Source organism: Ixodes scapularis, unplaced genomic scaffold (assembly GCF_016920785.2).
Source record: "Ixodes scapularis isolate PalLabHiFi unplaced genomic scaffold, ASM1692078v2 PGA_scaffold6__148_contigs__length_123643588, whole genome shotgun sequence".
NCBI lineage: Eukaryota > Metazoa > Arthropoda > Arachnida > Ixodida > Ixodidae > Ixodes > Ixodes scapularis.
The window spans coordinates 6044216-6058993 of record NW_024609881.1 but is presented as its reverse complement, the minus strand read 5'-3'; the positions used below and the strand labels follow the sequence as shown (position 1 = coordinate 6058993).

General features: G+C 42.3%; 1 long non-coding RNA gene across 1 annotated transcript; it reads right to left on the bottom strand.

Annotated features, from left to right (window-relative positions):
* Window positions 1-348: 348 nt before the first annotated feature.
* LOC121838281 lies at window positions 349-11144 on the bottom strand. Its single transcript, XR_006078436.1, has 3 exons — window positions 11029-11144; window positions 4657-4806; window positions 349-483 (listed from the first exon to the last, which is right to left on the bottom strand). It is a non-coding gene; the product is annotated as an uncharacterized LOC121838281 (long non-coding RNA).
* Window positions 11145-14778: the final 3634 nt, after the last annotated feature.

Here is a 14778-nt window from a genome sequence, read left to right as displayed (position 1 = left end):
AAGGCTCGCAGACAGCCCATATGACTTCGCATTCAGCGAACAATACCTCCCCCCTCCCCCACTCGCTTCCAACTTATGCATGATGAAGCATTTTGTCTCTAATAGCGGCAGCCGGACCAAAACCGTGAAAGGATGGAGGACGGAAAGGTGCAAAGAAGGGGACGTTAAGATATCGGCAAGCCAAGCGTTCATATCTCGCTTAAGGCTAATATGACACGTGGCGTAAAAACATAAAACTAGGCCGCCTTCTCCAGGAGTCTTGGCCATGCATATTGGGGATGTTGTCGATTGACGAAACAGATTCGCACTTATGCTGTGATAATTAATATTTATTGTTTTGCTTGCATTGTGCCTAAAAGAATTGTAGATTTTTTTTCTAGTGCAAGCTACAGGTAATTGAAGATGTTCCGTGTGGACTTTCTTTGATATTTCTTCTAGGATGGTCTTTTTGCCGTCAGTGCAAGGCACCTTTGGTCTTTCGCCCTGTAACAAAAAAATTTATAATAAACACAAAAATACAGTTAAATGTGGCGATAGTTCAGCAACATCACAGTAGATAAAACATAAACTCAGTAAATGTATCAAATAGGCTACATTATGATAAGCGACAGTAACACTAAAGACTGCAAAGGGAATACTGGTTGTTTTAGTGATTAAATGCATGTTTTAAAACCATTAAATCTACATTTATATGGTTTGGGCACGTGGTTTTTATAGACGTGGGGACATAATATGGAAGGATAGTCGTATCTAAAAGTGGGATGATTAAGTAAAATTTCTTACGTAGGTTTATAAATATTAAAAATAACCATATCAATCAATGTAGAAATTTTCTAAGCGCCATTAAAGAGAACTAACTCAGTAAATGAAAAAAAAAAATTGCCAGCGACCTTCGTTTTTAAAGTCCTGTTACGCACGAAAACATTTAATGATAATTGGTGAGAAAACTGTAGTGTCACGTAAAGTACATTTGTACATGGTTGTAAAGGTTTACGTGACCTCAGGTCACGTGATGTGGACTTCCTCCACTAAATTTAGAGGAGAAACGGGTTTGGTGTCTGGGACACAAGACGTAAATTTTCGCGCTAAATTTAACGGGTAATTAAAATGATACAATGGTCACGTGCCGTCAATATGCCCAAGGTGTATAAGCCGCGTGACCTCAGGTGAAGGAAATTTCCCCGCTAAATTTAGCGGAAAATGCTCGGACGGATAGCCAAACTTTAGGGAATGTGGGTTAGTGTTAAAAAGCATGTCATGCTTTAAACAATATTTGGATTGCGTTGAAAGCACGCAAGTGCGCTAAACTTGCCCCTCGTGCAACCAGCGCTGATAAAACAATGTGAAATGGCGACTAATAGATTTCTAACGATCCTCGCGGGAGCGTTTTTGAGCCTAGAGCCTTGCTTGTCTTCCGCAGGTGGTAACTTGGCGCACGACCGCGCTTCCCAGGCCCTACGACTGTTTTATAATATTGAGTGGCTTAGAAGTTTTCGATGACACTCTGCAAGTTTGTCAATACAATTATGTAATAATTTTTAGAAATTAAAATTTTATTTAACGAATCTTAGTTAACTAGCGAACTTCCAGACAGGAATATCCTCTAAAGTATGTCCCGGGCATTGATAGCTCATTTGTACAAACTGCATCTTTCTAGCTATGACGGTTTTTTATATCTCTGTAAGGCAAATACATTTTTGTAAAATTGTCGAGTGTTGCCAGTAAGACCAAAAATTACCGAAAATAGGTGGTTCAGGAAGAAAAACAAATCGGGAACAAACAGACAGTTATAGCGGAAATGAAGGAATGTAAAAAAGAACATAGTAATTAGAAAACTAAATACCTATCAGGCGATAATAAAGCCACTTGCTATTAGCAAACCCTTGGTGAACGTTATGCGAAGTAAAGAAATCAGCAAACACCGGAACATGGGAAGCGAGGGGGTGCACTACCGTTACCACTCCTTCAGCAGGCGCAAAACTAACAGTCCGATAATCCTGATTATAATAATATTATCCTAGTTTTGACACAGCCAGCTTTTTGTTTTCTGCAGCAGATGTAGAAACCTTAGCGCACCTTCGGTCTCTCCGCGAGTTTTTAGTATTTCTAAAATCCAAATGATTATAACGATTGCATACTACAACACTCTGAATACCAAGTGGACTCGTGCCCTTTTTTCAAAACATCTTTAAATTCAAACCCTCTGCTTCTGTAGTACAGAGTGTTCACTCTAGATCTTTTTTTTAAAATTTGTTAGTGTTCGATTTGTGTTAACATGTGTGGCCCCGAATATTCAAAGCATGAGATGCCCATAAATGCATACGCTCAACAAACAAACAATATAAAATATACGCAAAAAAATATTTTTTCTCGACAGCGAACAAACAATTAGGGAGCTGGACTGATGTCGACTATCTAGAAAGGGCGCACACATAAATGAACAAAACGCTTAAAGAATGCTTTGCCGTTGGTGCTCAGTGTGCTTTAAGCGAATGGTGGTGTACTTCGCCCTATGTTTGCATAAGGAGAGTGGGTTGGCTAGAGTACTCGCTATGGCGGGTTACTTCATATGGTGCATTGCACCATTCAGTTTGTCTCTTTCGTGAAAACAAGCAACCTGTATTTTTGTGCTGTGAAAATATTCTTGCACCTATTTATCATTCAGCCAGTTCTATATTCAAATAAGTGATGGGAACATAAAGTATTTTTTGTCACAAGTACTTGATAAATGCTTCCAAATATTTTTGTGCTTCTCTACAACCGAATTCAATCTCTCTCCTCTTTCAAACGCAACAATTCCTGAGAAAAGTTTGCCTGGTATGAGAATCGATTATTGAATGCGCCAATAACTTTAACTAAAAAACACGAGACTTGAATTATCGCGCTTTGGTGTAGTTTCTATTCTTATATTCATAACGCAAATATCAGGTTTAGGGCACAAGATGGCCCTAAAAATCGCAAAACACATGATAAAGAAACAAGAGTCTAACGAACACAGAAAGGCGGTGCGTATAGTGACGTCCGAACTGCGCTATATCAGGAGAAGTTAACCTTTACAATAATTGTCTTCAGTATAGTTACCCATTTTACTTGTTTTTTAACATTTTTAAGTACAACAATTAAAATTACTGAACGTTGTTTAGCGATTTTTTGTTTCGTCCGCTTCTGTTTCTAAGTTATCCGTGTCGGTATATGTTTTGGTGTCTGCAGTAGGTTGCGAAAGAGAATGTCAGCTACGATTGTCCACCAAACTATACCAGACTGTAACGAGACATTCCCGAGGACACTTCAACTTAAAAGAAGCGTACTACGCTAAACAATGCCCCGTCACTGTCGGTCTCGTGATTGACTAGGACTTAAACAACATGTCCTGAGCTCACAAACATGGTAAAATTTCGTAACTACTTCGCTCGTTGCAGAAGATATTAGAAGCCATTTAAACTTTTTATAGGTGCTCCACTGTAAAAGATTTTTTAAACACAATTTTGCATTGAACTTTAGGCTTTATTAATCCGAATAAATTAGTAAATACACTGAAACACCAAACATTCAGCCCTTTCTTTCTTCAGACAAAACTCCTTTTAAAAGATTCCCGTGTCCAAAACGCGTCCCCATTTTATGGCCAAAAGCATAAAAATTAGAAACAGAAGGTAGCTTTTAGATTTTCCATACATTTCTTTCCAGAGAATTTAAGTTAAAATGCTACAAACACTTCAAATGTGCTAAACCCGAGGCCGACCACAAAAAAAAAAAAAACAGAAAAAAGGAAAACACACAAATGTATTAATGCGCGGTCAACGCTAGGAGCGTACGAGCCAATCAGACACATTAAACGTGCAGTGCCACAGCGCTCATCGCCATTTTCTGTGAGTGTTTTCGCCTACTTATTCAACCCAACTCAAAAACTGTGCCGTGACGTTATGGGTTTAGTCCGCCATTGAACAAGAATGGCGCAGCTCCCACAGAGGGCAGTCTTTCGAAAAGGCTCTATTGGACTTCACGGCTAAACTATAAAGCTGTACGAAGGTGTATAAAGGTGTACAAAAATCTGAAAGTGTAAATTTCACACAATGTTAAGAGTTTACAGTTAAGTCGCCAGCTGCTAAGTGCTAACCCATTTCGTCCTTTTCTATGTCGCCACCATAAACACTAAGTTACTAAATGGCTTAGCACAACACTAAAACTACATCGCTTTTTCGAAAAAAAAATCCTGACTTAGTAAAAAAAAAGCCTGCATACACGGGTGCAAGATTTGTTGGAATGTCGACGCCACGGAGACAGTGGTATGATACACTGTCAGACCTTACGCAAGATTGCGGCTAGATTTGCATCTGGTGTTTGTTTCCTGTTTGAATTCTGCGTACTTTGACGTACATAGCGCACTCTCATTGCTTTCAAATTTACTTATGCTTGCAAATCTGTTAGTGACAAACACTACTGCAGAGAAACAAAATCTAACCTGCCAATAAGACAATGATAATCTCAAACCATCAACGTCGCTCGCCTTATTCCCTTTTTCACTTTTTTTTTTATTCTGACATTCTGTAGAAAAACAGAGCAGCATTGATTTTAAGAAAAGTAAGGTTATAACCGGATGCTCAGCGAGTATCCACTATCTTGGAGAATTGTATGTGCGAGCAATATATCATATCTTACATTAAGCAGTCCTTCATCTCGTTATGGGCACAGTGAGAAAATGCAGAGCGTCCTGGCATATTTATGCTTGGGGCCATCACATATCCTGAACCCAGGCCGCAGTCAAGACCATGATTTCCACCATGTTCTCCTTCGTGTTTCATTCCCACTCTGCATGTTGTAAAAAAAGAAAAGGCAGGAGTAAAAGCAATAACAGCATATCACCTAAAACGATAAGTCCTATGTACGGTACTTTTAACTATAATCTCAAACCGAACAGGCACCCGATTCGAGACCGATGTCAGAGAGCGGAATTGTGTCGAACTGGAACAAGATCGATACCGCAGTCGAACATCGCGCTCCCGGAGACCAATCGACCGTTTTGCTCTTTCTTTACAGTCGATGGATTAGAAGGGTTTTATGAGGCATTGTTTTCAATTAAATATCATCTGACTGTCACATGACCTTCGCGAGTGGCAATGGGATGAGCATGTGCGTAGTCTAGACGTTCGCAGCGCTGGACTGCAGGGATGGCTCATTGCGGTCCCCGGAGTCCATTGCACGGCTAAACATAGTAAGGTTTTAAACACTCAATGAAAAGTTTGTTTGCATATATATTTTTGCAAAGATACAGGCTTCAAACCGCCTCCATCCGCCTCACCACCCTGGCACTCTAGTCAAACACGTCGCCGATCGGACATTTGGAGAACTCAGGACAACCGACCGGTATGTTTTTATTGCAACTCGTTCGGTCACGTTCTCCGGTACTGCGGACGCCGCATCGCGATACTTACCCGCCAGCCCCTAACAACCAGTACAGCAATAACTCCGGAAACCGCCGCTCTTCCTATGACCACCGCCGCAATGATAACTCCTCTTTCCGGCCCTTCCCTGCTTCTTGCGCATCCTATTCAGACAAATTAACGCCGGACAAGTTCTTCATGACCGCCGTTCGCCCAGCCCCGTCGCGCCGGCAGAGTCCCGCCGTGGTCGTTCACCGTCAGCCTATCCTGCTCGCCTCCGCTCAGTTTCGCTCTTCAATGATCCTATTCCTTCCCCCTCGCACCAGTGAAACTAAACCCCGGAGCCTGCATCGACAATGAAGGTCAGGCTGCATTTTCACATATTATAGAAAATCCTCCGTTTCTTGGACCGACGAACGTAGCTGTAGAAATAGGACGACAAAACTTTCACGCTTCGGTGGACATGTTATAGGCGCTTGCCCGAAGTCCTCACTCCCCTCTCTGGGGGGCACCTGTTGCGTATGAAAAATGGCGAACTGGTGCAGCCGCTCGGATCTTGTACAGCATCATCTTGTACAGCATCATTGCAGGTGGGCCGCAACCTATATGTGGTAATGTTCACCGTGCTCTCGAGCTGCATCACAGGCGTCATTCTTAAATGGGATTTTTTATCTTCAGCCGCCGCTTTCATTTACTGCGCCACTCGTGAAATTCACCTTAATTCCACCGACGACCCCAGTCCCAATTCTGATGCGTCACTCGCCGCTCTTCACACCGACCATGATTTATTCCTACCACCTCAGTCGGCCGTCGCTGCAACACTGGTCATGACAAAACCAGTTCAAGGAACTGTGGGCCTCATTGAACCTATCGATACCTGTTTTAATAAGAAAGGAATCGTCATTACCTATGATGTCGCCACAATCACAGACGACAGATGTCACATCTGAAAAATGAACACTTCGATGCAGCGCCAGATCCTTCCCCGAGGTAGCCGCGTTGCCACTCTTCAGGTGCATAATGAAGACGACTTTGCTGCACTTGCCCCCGCATTCCCCTGTACCAAACCGTTGACTGAAAATAATTCGAGCGAAGCAGTAGAGAAGGTGATGGCTTAACATTCATTGAAGCCAAGCGACACCAGACGCGCTTCCTCCTAACTTCATTCAGAGATTTTTTTCGATTCCGGGGGCCATGTGTTAACCCATACCACACTTGTTGAGCATCACATCGATACTGGCGACTCCCCTCCACTCCGAAGCAGACCACACAGAGTATCTGCCCCAGAATGTAGAGTGATTCAAGATCACATCACCGACATGCTAGAATAAACTGATTGAACCTCCATCTAGCCCCCCGTCCTCCCCCGTGGTGCTTGTCAAAAAGAAAGACGGCACCTGGCGCTTCTGCGTGGACTATCGCCGCCTCAACAAAGTGACACAAAAAGACGTATACCAACTGCCCCAAATAGATGATACCCTCGACACGCTACAAGGGTCGTCCTACTTTCCATCCATGGATCTTCGAAGCGGGTATTGGCAAGTTCCTCCTGCGTCCACTTACAGGCCTAAAACAGCGTTCATAACACCTGATGGCCTTTACCACTTCAAGGTCATGCCGTTCGGCCTCTGCAACGCGCCTGCGACATTTAGCGCAAGATTGACACCCTCCTCCTTGGCCTTACCTGGAACATTTGCCTTTGTTACCTCGACGATATTGTTGTCTTCTCTTCTACCTTTGACGCACACTTATCTCGGCTTCGTACAGTCCTCGACTGCATGCGTACTGCTGGCCTGCTATTAAATTTCAAGAAATGTACTTTCGTTACCCATAAAATCAGTCCTCGGCCACTTGGTCACCGCAGACGGTATGCGACCGGACCCAGAAAAACTGCGGGCGGTATCGCGATTCCCTGCCCCACAATGCATCAAGCACTTACGGACATTCCTGGGTTTGTGCACCTACTTCAGAAATTTTCTTCTGGAATTTTCCAATATTACTGAGCCTCTCAATCACCTTCTACGTAATGGCATCGCTTTCACATGGGGTCCAAACCAACCAACAAGCCTCCTTTGAACGCCTCAAGACGGCCTTAGCCTCGGCTCCCGCTCTTGGCCACTTCGCCGAAGGTCAAGCCACAGAAATCCGAACTGACGCCAGTGGCCATATAATAGGCGCTGTTCTCGCCCAAGCTCACAACGGCCAGCAGCGCGCCATAGCATACGCTAGTCGAACGCTAACCAAAGCTGAACGCAACTTTTCTACTACCGAGAAAGAATGCTTAGCCGTCATATGGGCTGTATCCAAGTGTCGCCCTTAATTATATGGCTCCCCATTCCGTATTGTATCTGACTACCACGCCTTTTGTGGGGTGGCTAGTTTGAAAGATCCCTCCGGACGTCTCGGCCGCTGGTCATTAAAGCTCCAGGACTACATCTTCACAGTCGATAACAAATCAGGGAAGCGGCACCTCGACGCAGACAGCTTTTCTCGATGTCCGCTTCCAAACGACGCGCACCTTCCTCCTCATGCACAAGGTCCAGATGACACAGCAACTCTAGACAACATCGATGTGGCTACAGTGCAACTCTCGGACGATTCTCTGCAACCTCTGATTCATTATTTGGAAGGCCAACCAACATCGTGACCTCAACGCACCACACGACGCGCCCGTCTATTCACTCTTCCTAGTGACATCCTTTATAGACGGAACTACGAGGCCCAAGGATGACTATGGCTCCTTGGAGTTCCAAGAAACTTGGAAAAGAAAATATTAGCTGCAAATCACGAGGACCCCATTATCTAAAACTTATTATCTAAAACTTATCTCAAAATCAGTGAAAATTTTTTTCTGGACCGGCATGCACCGTACTATTAATAAGTATATGCGCGCATGCCATTTATGTCAAGCAAACAAAACGACCAACAACTGCACCTCCTGGACCACTCGGGCCGCTTTCTCCACCAAGCCACCCATTTCAGCGCATAGAACACGACTTCCTCGGTCCGTTCCCCCAGTCACAAGAAAAGAGTCGATAGATAATTGTAGCTATCGACAACCTAACCCGGTATGCCGAAACGCACCGCTCCCCGCCGCCACAGCTCTTCATGCAGCCCATTTTTTTCCTTCATTCCGTCCTCCTTCGACATGGCGCCCCCAAATCTATTATCACGGACCGCGGCATGCCGTTTATAGCAAGCCTTCTTCGAGAATGCTGCCGCCTTGTGAACACAATTCATAATGTCACCACTGCATATCATCCACAAACAAATGGCTTGGCGGAACGGTTTAATCACAGTCTGACCGACATGACATCCATGTATATGACAGATGCCCAAGACAACTGGGATTTAATTTTACCATGGGTTACATACGCCTACAATACCAGCCGTCAAGCCACCACCGTTCACTCTCCGTATCACCTCTTGTATACACGCGAGCCACTGTCTACAATGGGCACGCTTCTGCCATACATAGACGATTCTTCTCTGGACGTTTACACCCAAGCCATCGTCTACCGCCGGGAAGAAGTTCGGCAACTTTCCCGCATACGAACATTAGAATCAAAACAGAACAAATTATTCGTCACGCCGAGATCCGCACTGCGTTACCTACAATATTGGTGACGAGGTTCTCATTTGGACGCCCTCTCGCAAGCCTGGAAAATGCGAAAAGTTCCAAAAACAATTCAGAAGCCCCTTTCGCATCTCTCGCCAACTGTCCCCAGCGAACTATGAAGTGACTCCAGTCATTCCGCCCCGAGACAACCGCTCTAAACCTACTGATATCGTCCACGTCGCCCGGCTGAAACGCTACCCCCGCCAAGTCCCCTAGCAGCATGGCCGGCGGACCGGCCCTTTGTCAACGGGGAGATAGCTGTTAGGAAGGAAGAGGAAGTGAGGCTAAACCAAAAAGGCCCCGCGCATCTCGGGCAGGAGCGGAAAGCTACAACGATTCTCCTGGCGACATGATCATAGTCAAATCTCTCTTCATTGTAATAAACTCATCTATTCACCGCGAGAGCCTGACAATATATATATATATATATATATATATATATATATATATATATATATATATATATATATATATATATTGTGTTCCTACAATGTAACCAGCACTTCCATGCGTATTCCCTGTGTGAGTGATAGGCGCGGTAACCTGAAGCAGTTAGTGAGTGTTGAGTAAACAACTATACATGCGTTTCTAGTTCTATGATGTTATAATATTTCGAAAAATAAAGCTTTCTTTTGGTGTGCTGAAAGCATCATAATCCTCGCCAAAAGCTGCCGAAAATGCATGGGAGAAAGCAGTGTGTCGTCGTAATTGACGCAAGCTCAGACTTTGTTGATGTTACTTCTGGAGTGCCACAGGGTCAATGCTGGGACCATTTTTATTTATTGTGTTTAATAATGATAGAGCATCTACCATTAACTTGCCTAAAAGCTGTTTGCGGATGATTGTGTTTTGTGCAGCGGGGTTGACAATGTTAGTGGAACGTCATTTTTACGGTTGTTTCTGGATAGAATATCGGATTGGTGCAGGATTTTGGAGTTAGACTTGAATGTGTATAAATGTGTGCAAGTCATTTTTGGAAGGAAACGTAACCCTGTCCCATCACGTTATTTTATTGATAATCATAAATTATGTAATAACACTGATGTTAGATAATTTAAGATTACCTTGTCAAGCAACCTTTTTGTAATATCCATGTCATTGAAACTGCTGAGGCCAGCCGAACTATAAATTTTCATATTCAAATTTTCGTGATGTTCCACATAAAGTAAGGGAGACAGCCTACTGTTGTTTGGTTAGACCAGCACTGGAGTACGCATGTGTTTCGTTTGATTCCCACCAAACGTACATTCCAGATAAGTTTGAGAAACTCCAAAACCGTGCGGCGAGATTTGTAACAGAAAATTATAGAAGAACCAATAGCCTTACCAAGATTAAAAATGTACTTTGTTAGGAAAGTTTGTTGTTAAAACGAAGAGATTTTAAATTGAGGTTACTGCTCGCCATTTTTATCCATTTGACAGGTATTGATGAAAGAAAATACACAGAACAACCTATTATTCAAATTGTGTAAATCATACAAGGCAGATAAGAAAAATTTTCTGTAAAAAAGATTAAAAAAAGTTTTTTTTTTATTTCCACACGCAATCGCTCAGTGGAACCTGTTACCCGAGTCTTTTTAGTAATGAAGCCGTGGGACCATATAAGTCAGGAAATGGTTTTTATTTTTAATGTAGCTGTTTATTTTTTATCGTTTACGTATTCTCCTTCATGCGAGACAGGATGTGTATTCAAGTGTTCTGCCCTTTTTAGTTTTTTATTAAGCGTATGAATTCATGAACTGTACCTGCTATTTTGACGAAGTTTCGGCGCTGCAGGTTTTCTTTTGTAAATAAACAAATAAAAAAATACAAATCTTCCGAACCGGAAACTTAACAAAATTGAAATAAAAGATGGATTGATATAAATTATTTAACGTAATATTTTGCTCTGGTCGTTCTTCCTGTGGGTTAATAGGCTATGCAGCGTATATGATATTAATATTCCAAGAATGAAAAGGGTATTTAAATTAGTCCAAGGGCGAAATGTTATTTATCTAGGGTTGAGATCAGGCATTCGAAACGAAATACTTACTGGTGACCCAGTTCATGGGCTATAAGTCGTGCAGATGATTCATCGCTTAATCCCTGAACCGATTGAACGGTTACTTTGTTTCCTTTCGAGCAGACACCACAGATATTAGTGCATCCTGAAAATATATTTCCTTATATCAAACACTGTACTATCAGTAGAGCTGTTTTGATGTTTTGAGAATCGCGGAAGTCAACTTCATGCAAAGGCCGGGTGAGCTCAAGAGTGCGTCGCGGGGATGGTGGGGTATTCAAATATAAAGAAGGGCGGCTAATAGGTATGCTCATTGAATTATGTTTACAGTTCAGCACAGTACTGTCTATAGCACGTAAAATAGAGTATATGCGTATACATATACAGGGTGTTTCAAGAAACATCAACAAATTCGATATTGCGAAAACTACGCGTCGCAACAAAAGAACGCTTGGGTAGTTTTGGTCCTGGGCCAGGGGCTTATTTAGAAAAATTATTAAAGTCCGGTATAGTTAGATTGTTAATTATTACTGCGTAATTAACTTTTTAATAGTATGTTTAAGGGCATGGTTTCAATTAGAAAATTGCTCAGAGTCATGAAAAAACACTAAATCAACAAGTTGCAGAACGATAGAAGGCACGCGAGCATTTTACGGTTTTGTGAAAAACCACACAACTTCGACGGGTCTTTAAGTTTCGGTTTTGCAATCAGAGCGTATCTCGGCCCCGACGGCACCGCGCCCCGTGGAGAAATAATGAAACCGGCCTCCGCTGCGTCGCGCGATGACAGCGCAGCAGAGGTTGGTTGCACAATCTTTCCACGGGCCGCGGTGCCGCCGAGGCCGAGATGCGCTCCGATAGAAAACCGAAACTTAAAAAACCCGTCGAATTTGTGCGGTTTTGTAGATGATTCGCGTGCCTTCTAAATGCTTTGTTTTAAATGTTTCGCGTGCCTTCTATTGTTCTGCAATTTGTTGATTTTGTATTTTTTTATGATACTGAGCAAGTTACTAATGAAAACTACGCCCTTAAACACAATATTAAAAAAGTTAATTACGCAAAAATAGGTAACCCCCTAATTATCCCGGAATTTAACAATTTTCCTATATAGGCCCCTGGCGCAGGACCAAAACGACACCAGCCTTTTTTTTTACGACGCGTAATTTTTGCAATATTTAATTTGTCCACTTTTCGTGAATTACCCTGTTTATATATGTATATATATAATGTATATATATAATGAAAAGATATGCAGATGCATCAACTGTATTGGCACGAATGACCCAAAACTTCACTAAACCGCTGCATGTCAAAATGAACGCCGGCGCCAGTATTTCAACTCTGGGCCTCTCACTGTCCGGGTGGGTGTGCTAACAAAAATCACAGACATCGAAATTCTAAATACAAATATGGCAGGATTTAACGTACCTACTACATTATCGTTTTGCGGATCAGGTGGTATCCTGAGGAAAAAAAGAAAACGAGAGAGAGTAGGTTAGTTAAACGTATTTCTTGAAACGAGAAATACCGTTCGCTGGGAAATGATAATCACACATATCTGGTCAATATTACGGCTGTTTGCTAATTTCCTATAGGGGCTAATGTAATATATGTTATGCATCAATATTTCCACCCATGAACACTCGTTGTTGGCACTGGGCTTTTTCACGATCAGAAAGTTCTGTTTAGGTCATAGTCTATAAATAACCTACGTATTTTTGAAGGCTCAGTTTCTGTCCAAATATACCAGATGCCAAGAATCCAAACATTGACGCTGGTACCGGATGCAGAGAATTTATGCCTGGCCGTTGGGACCCAATGCCTACGTTTGGAAACGCACAGTTATTTTATACAAAAACATACATGAGATTTGCAAATATACAAATAAATGCGAGCCCAACTTTTGGTGGCAGAGGACATTACTATATATGCATTTTTAAATTCCGATGGAGACAAATCCTTTTTTTTAAACCCCTGAAATTAATTATATTTTGTTTAATTGGTTAAAGGTACGGATTGAAAACTTGCCATCTCATCCAAACACCTAGAGCCACATTAGTATGAAACAGCAGCTAGGCTAGCCGTTGAATAATTTTTCAATAAAAAACCCGCTATTTCTTTCAAAAACTTCGCATATTTGTAATAAACCCGGAAAACTACACGCGTTAAATACGTAATTCCAGAGGTTCTGCTAGAATTTATTGTCTAAATTTGGTGCCGTGCAGTGCTGCCCTAACCCACTCATCTGTCCGAAGACCACTCGTGCAGCCTACTTTAGCGGGTGCAGCAACAATATTTCGGCCTAATCAAACAACAAACATATTTAAATATTCTGACTTTAGTCGTCCCAGCAGATTAGTTTATCTTCGTTAATTGTAAGAAGCTCTTAACAAATAGGTAAAAAGATGATTCCATAACTAACATTCAAATTTCCACCCGTCTTACAAATTCGTGATGTCACAGGAATGCAGCATTGCACGTCGAGTAGTCACGTTAAAAAATAGGGCATGTAGCGTACATTTATGCTACTAAGCGAGTGACCAACTGAGTTTTGACAGCATTTCTTTGCGCCATAAAATATTTTGTGGTTTCGTTCACCATAGCTCGAAACGCTAACATAAAGGCTCATGTACAACAAGCATATGTTAAGACAAGCTATATGTCTCGGGCTTGTGCTAAAGCTTCGAGATCTGGCCATTTAGGTTAATTTAGAGACAACAAATGACGCTCTTGGGACCAGAAAACATGAGATAACGGCCGTTAATAGTCCACGCTCTGTGTATAATCTCTTGTCGACGTGTCGATCGAAACCGAAACCATGCCACTCTCCTCCCTGGCCAACTAGTTCCCAGAGAGCAACGCGCGCCGTGTTGCATGCAGGGCTTTATGGAAGTAGTCTATTGCCAACACGGCTTTCGAACGTAGTTTTCTTGTGAAACACAGCTTGTGTTGTTTACTAATGATTGGTTAGTTGCTATTGATGCCGAGCTAATAGTGGACCGCATTTTCTTAGATTTGCCTACGGCTTTCGACTCTGTCTCGCACGACCTGTTTCCCTTGAAACTGAGTAAACTTAATATTGATCCTAACATCATGGGCTAGATTAACTTATGTTATCTAACCGCCGATATTATGTTTCTGCCGAAGAGCGAAATTCTTCCTCTACTCCTGTAAAGTCCGGGGTACCATAGGGATCTGTCCTGGGGCCTCTCTTGTTTCTGCTACACATTAACAACCTACCATCGCAAATTGTGTCCTCTATTAAATAGTTCAGGGCTGATTGTGTACTGTACCACGTAATAACTGATGCCCAAGACTGTTTTTACTGCAGTCAGACGTTGAAGTAGTTTCTTCCTAGTGCGGCAAATCACTAATGAAGCTTAATGTTACTATATGTAAAAGCATGCGTGTTTCCTGATTCTTAGCAAACACTGACTCTGCCATATACATCCTCAAGAATATACCATTCGACGCAGTTGCTTTATACAAGTATCTTGGAGTTGATATCCCTCATACCATATCCTCGAAGATGCACTTCGACTATGTCTTAAATAATGCTAATCTTATGCTTGGTTTTTTTGCGCTGCCACTTTGGTTTTGCTAATCTTACGGTCAAACTGCAATTATATAAAACCTTAGTTAGGCCAAAACTCGAATACGCCTAGTCCGTATGGGATCCGGGACATGTAACATTATCACACATTCTCGAATCGGTCCAGACCCGAGCAGCCCGTTTTATCCTTTCTAATTATTTTCGTACTGGTAGTGTTTCATCAATGA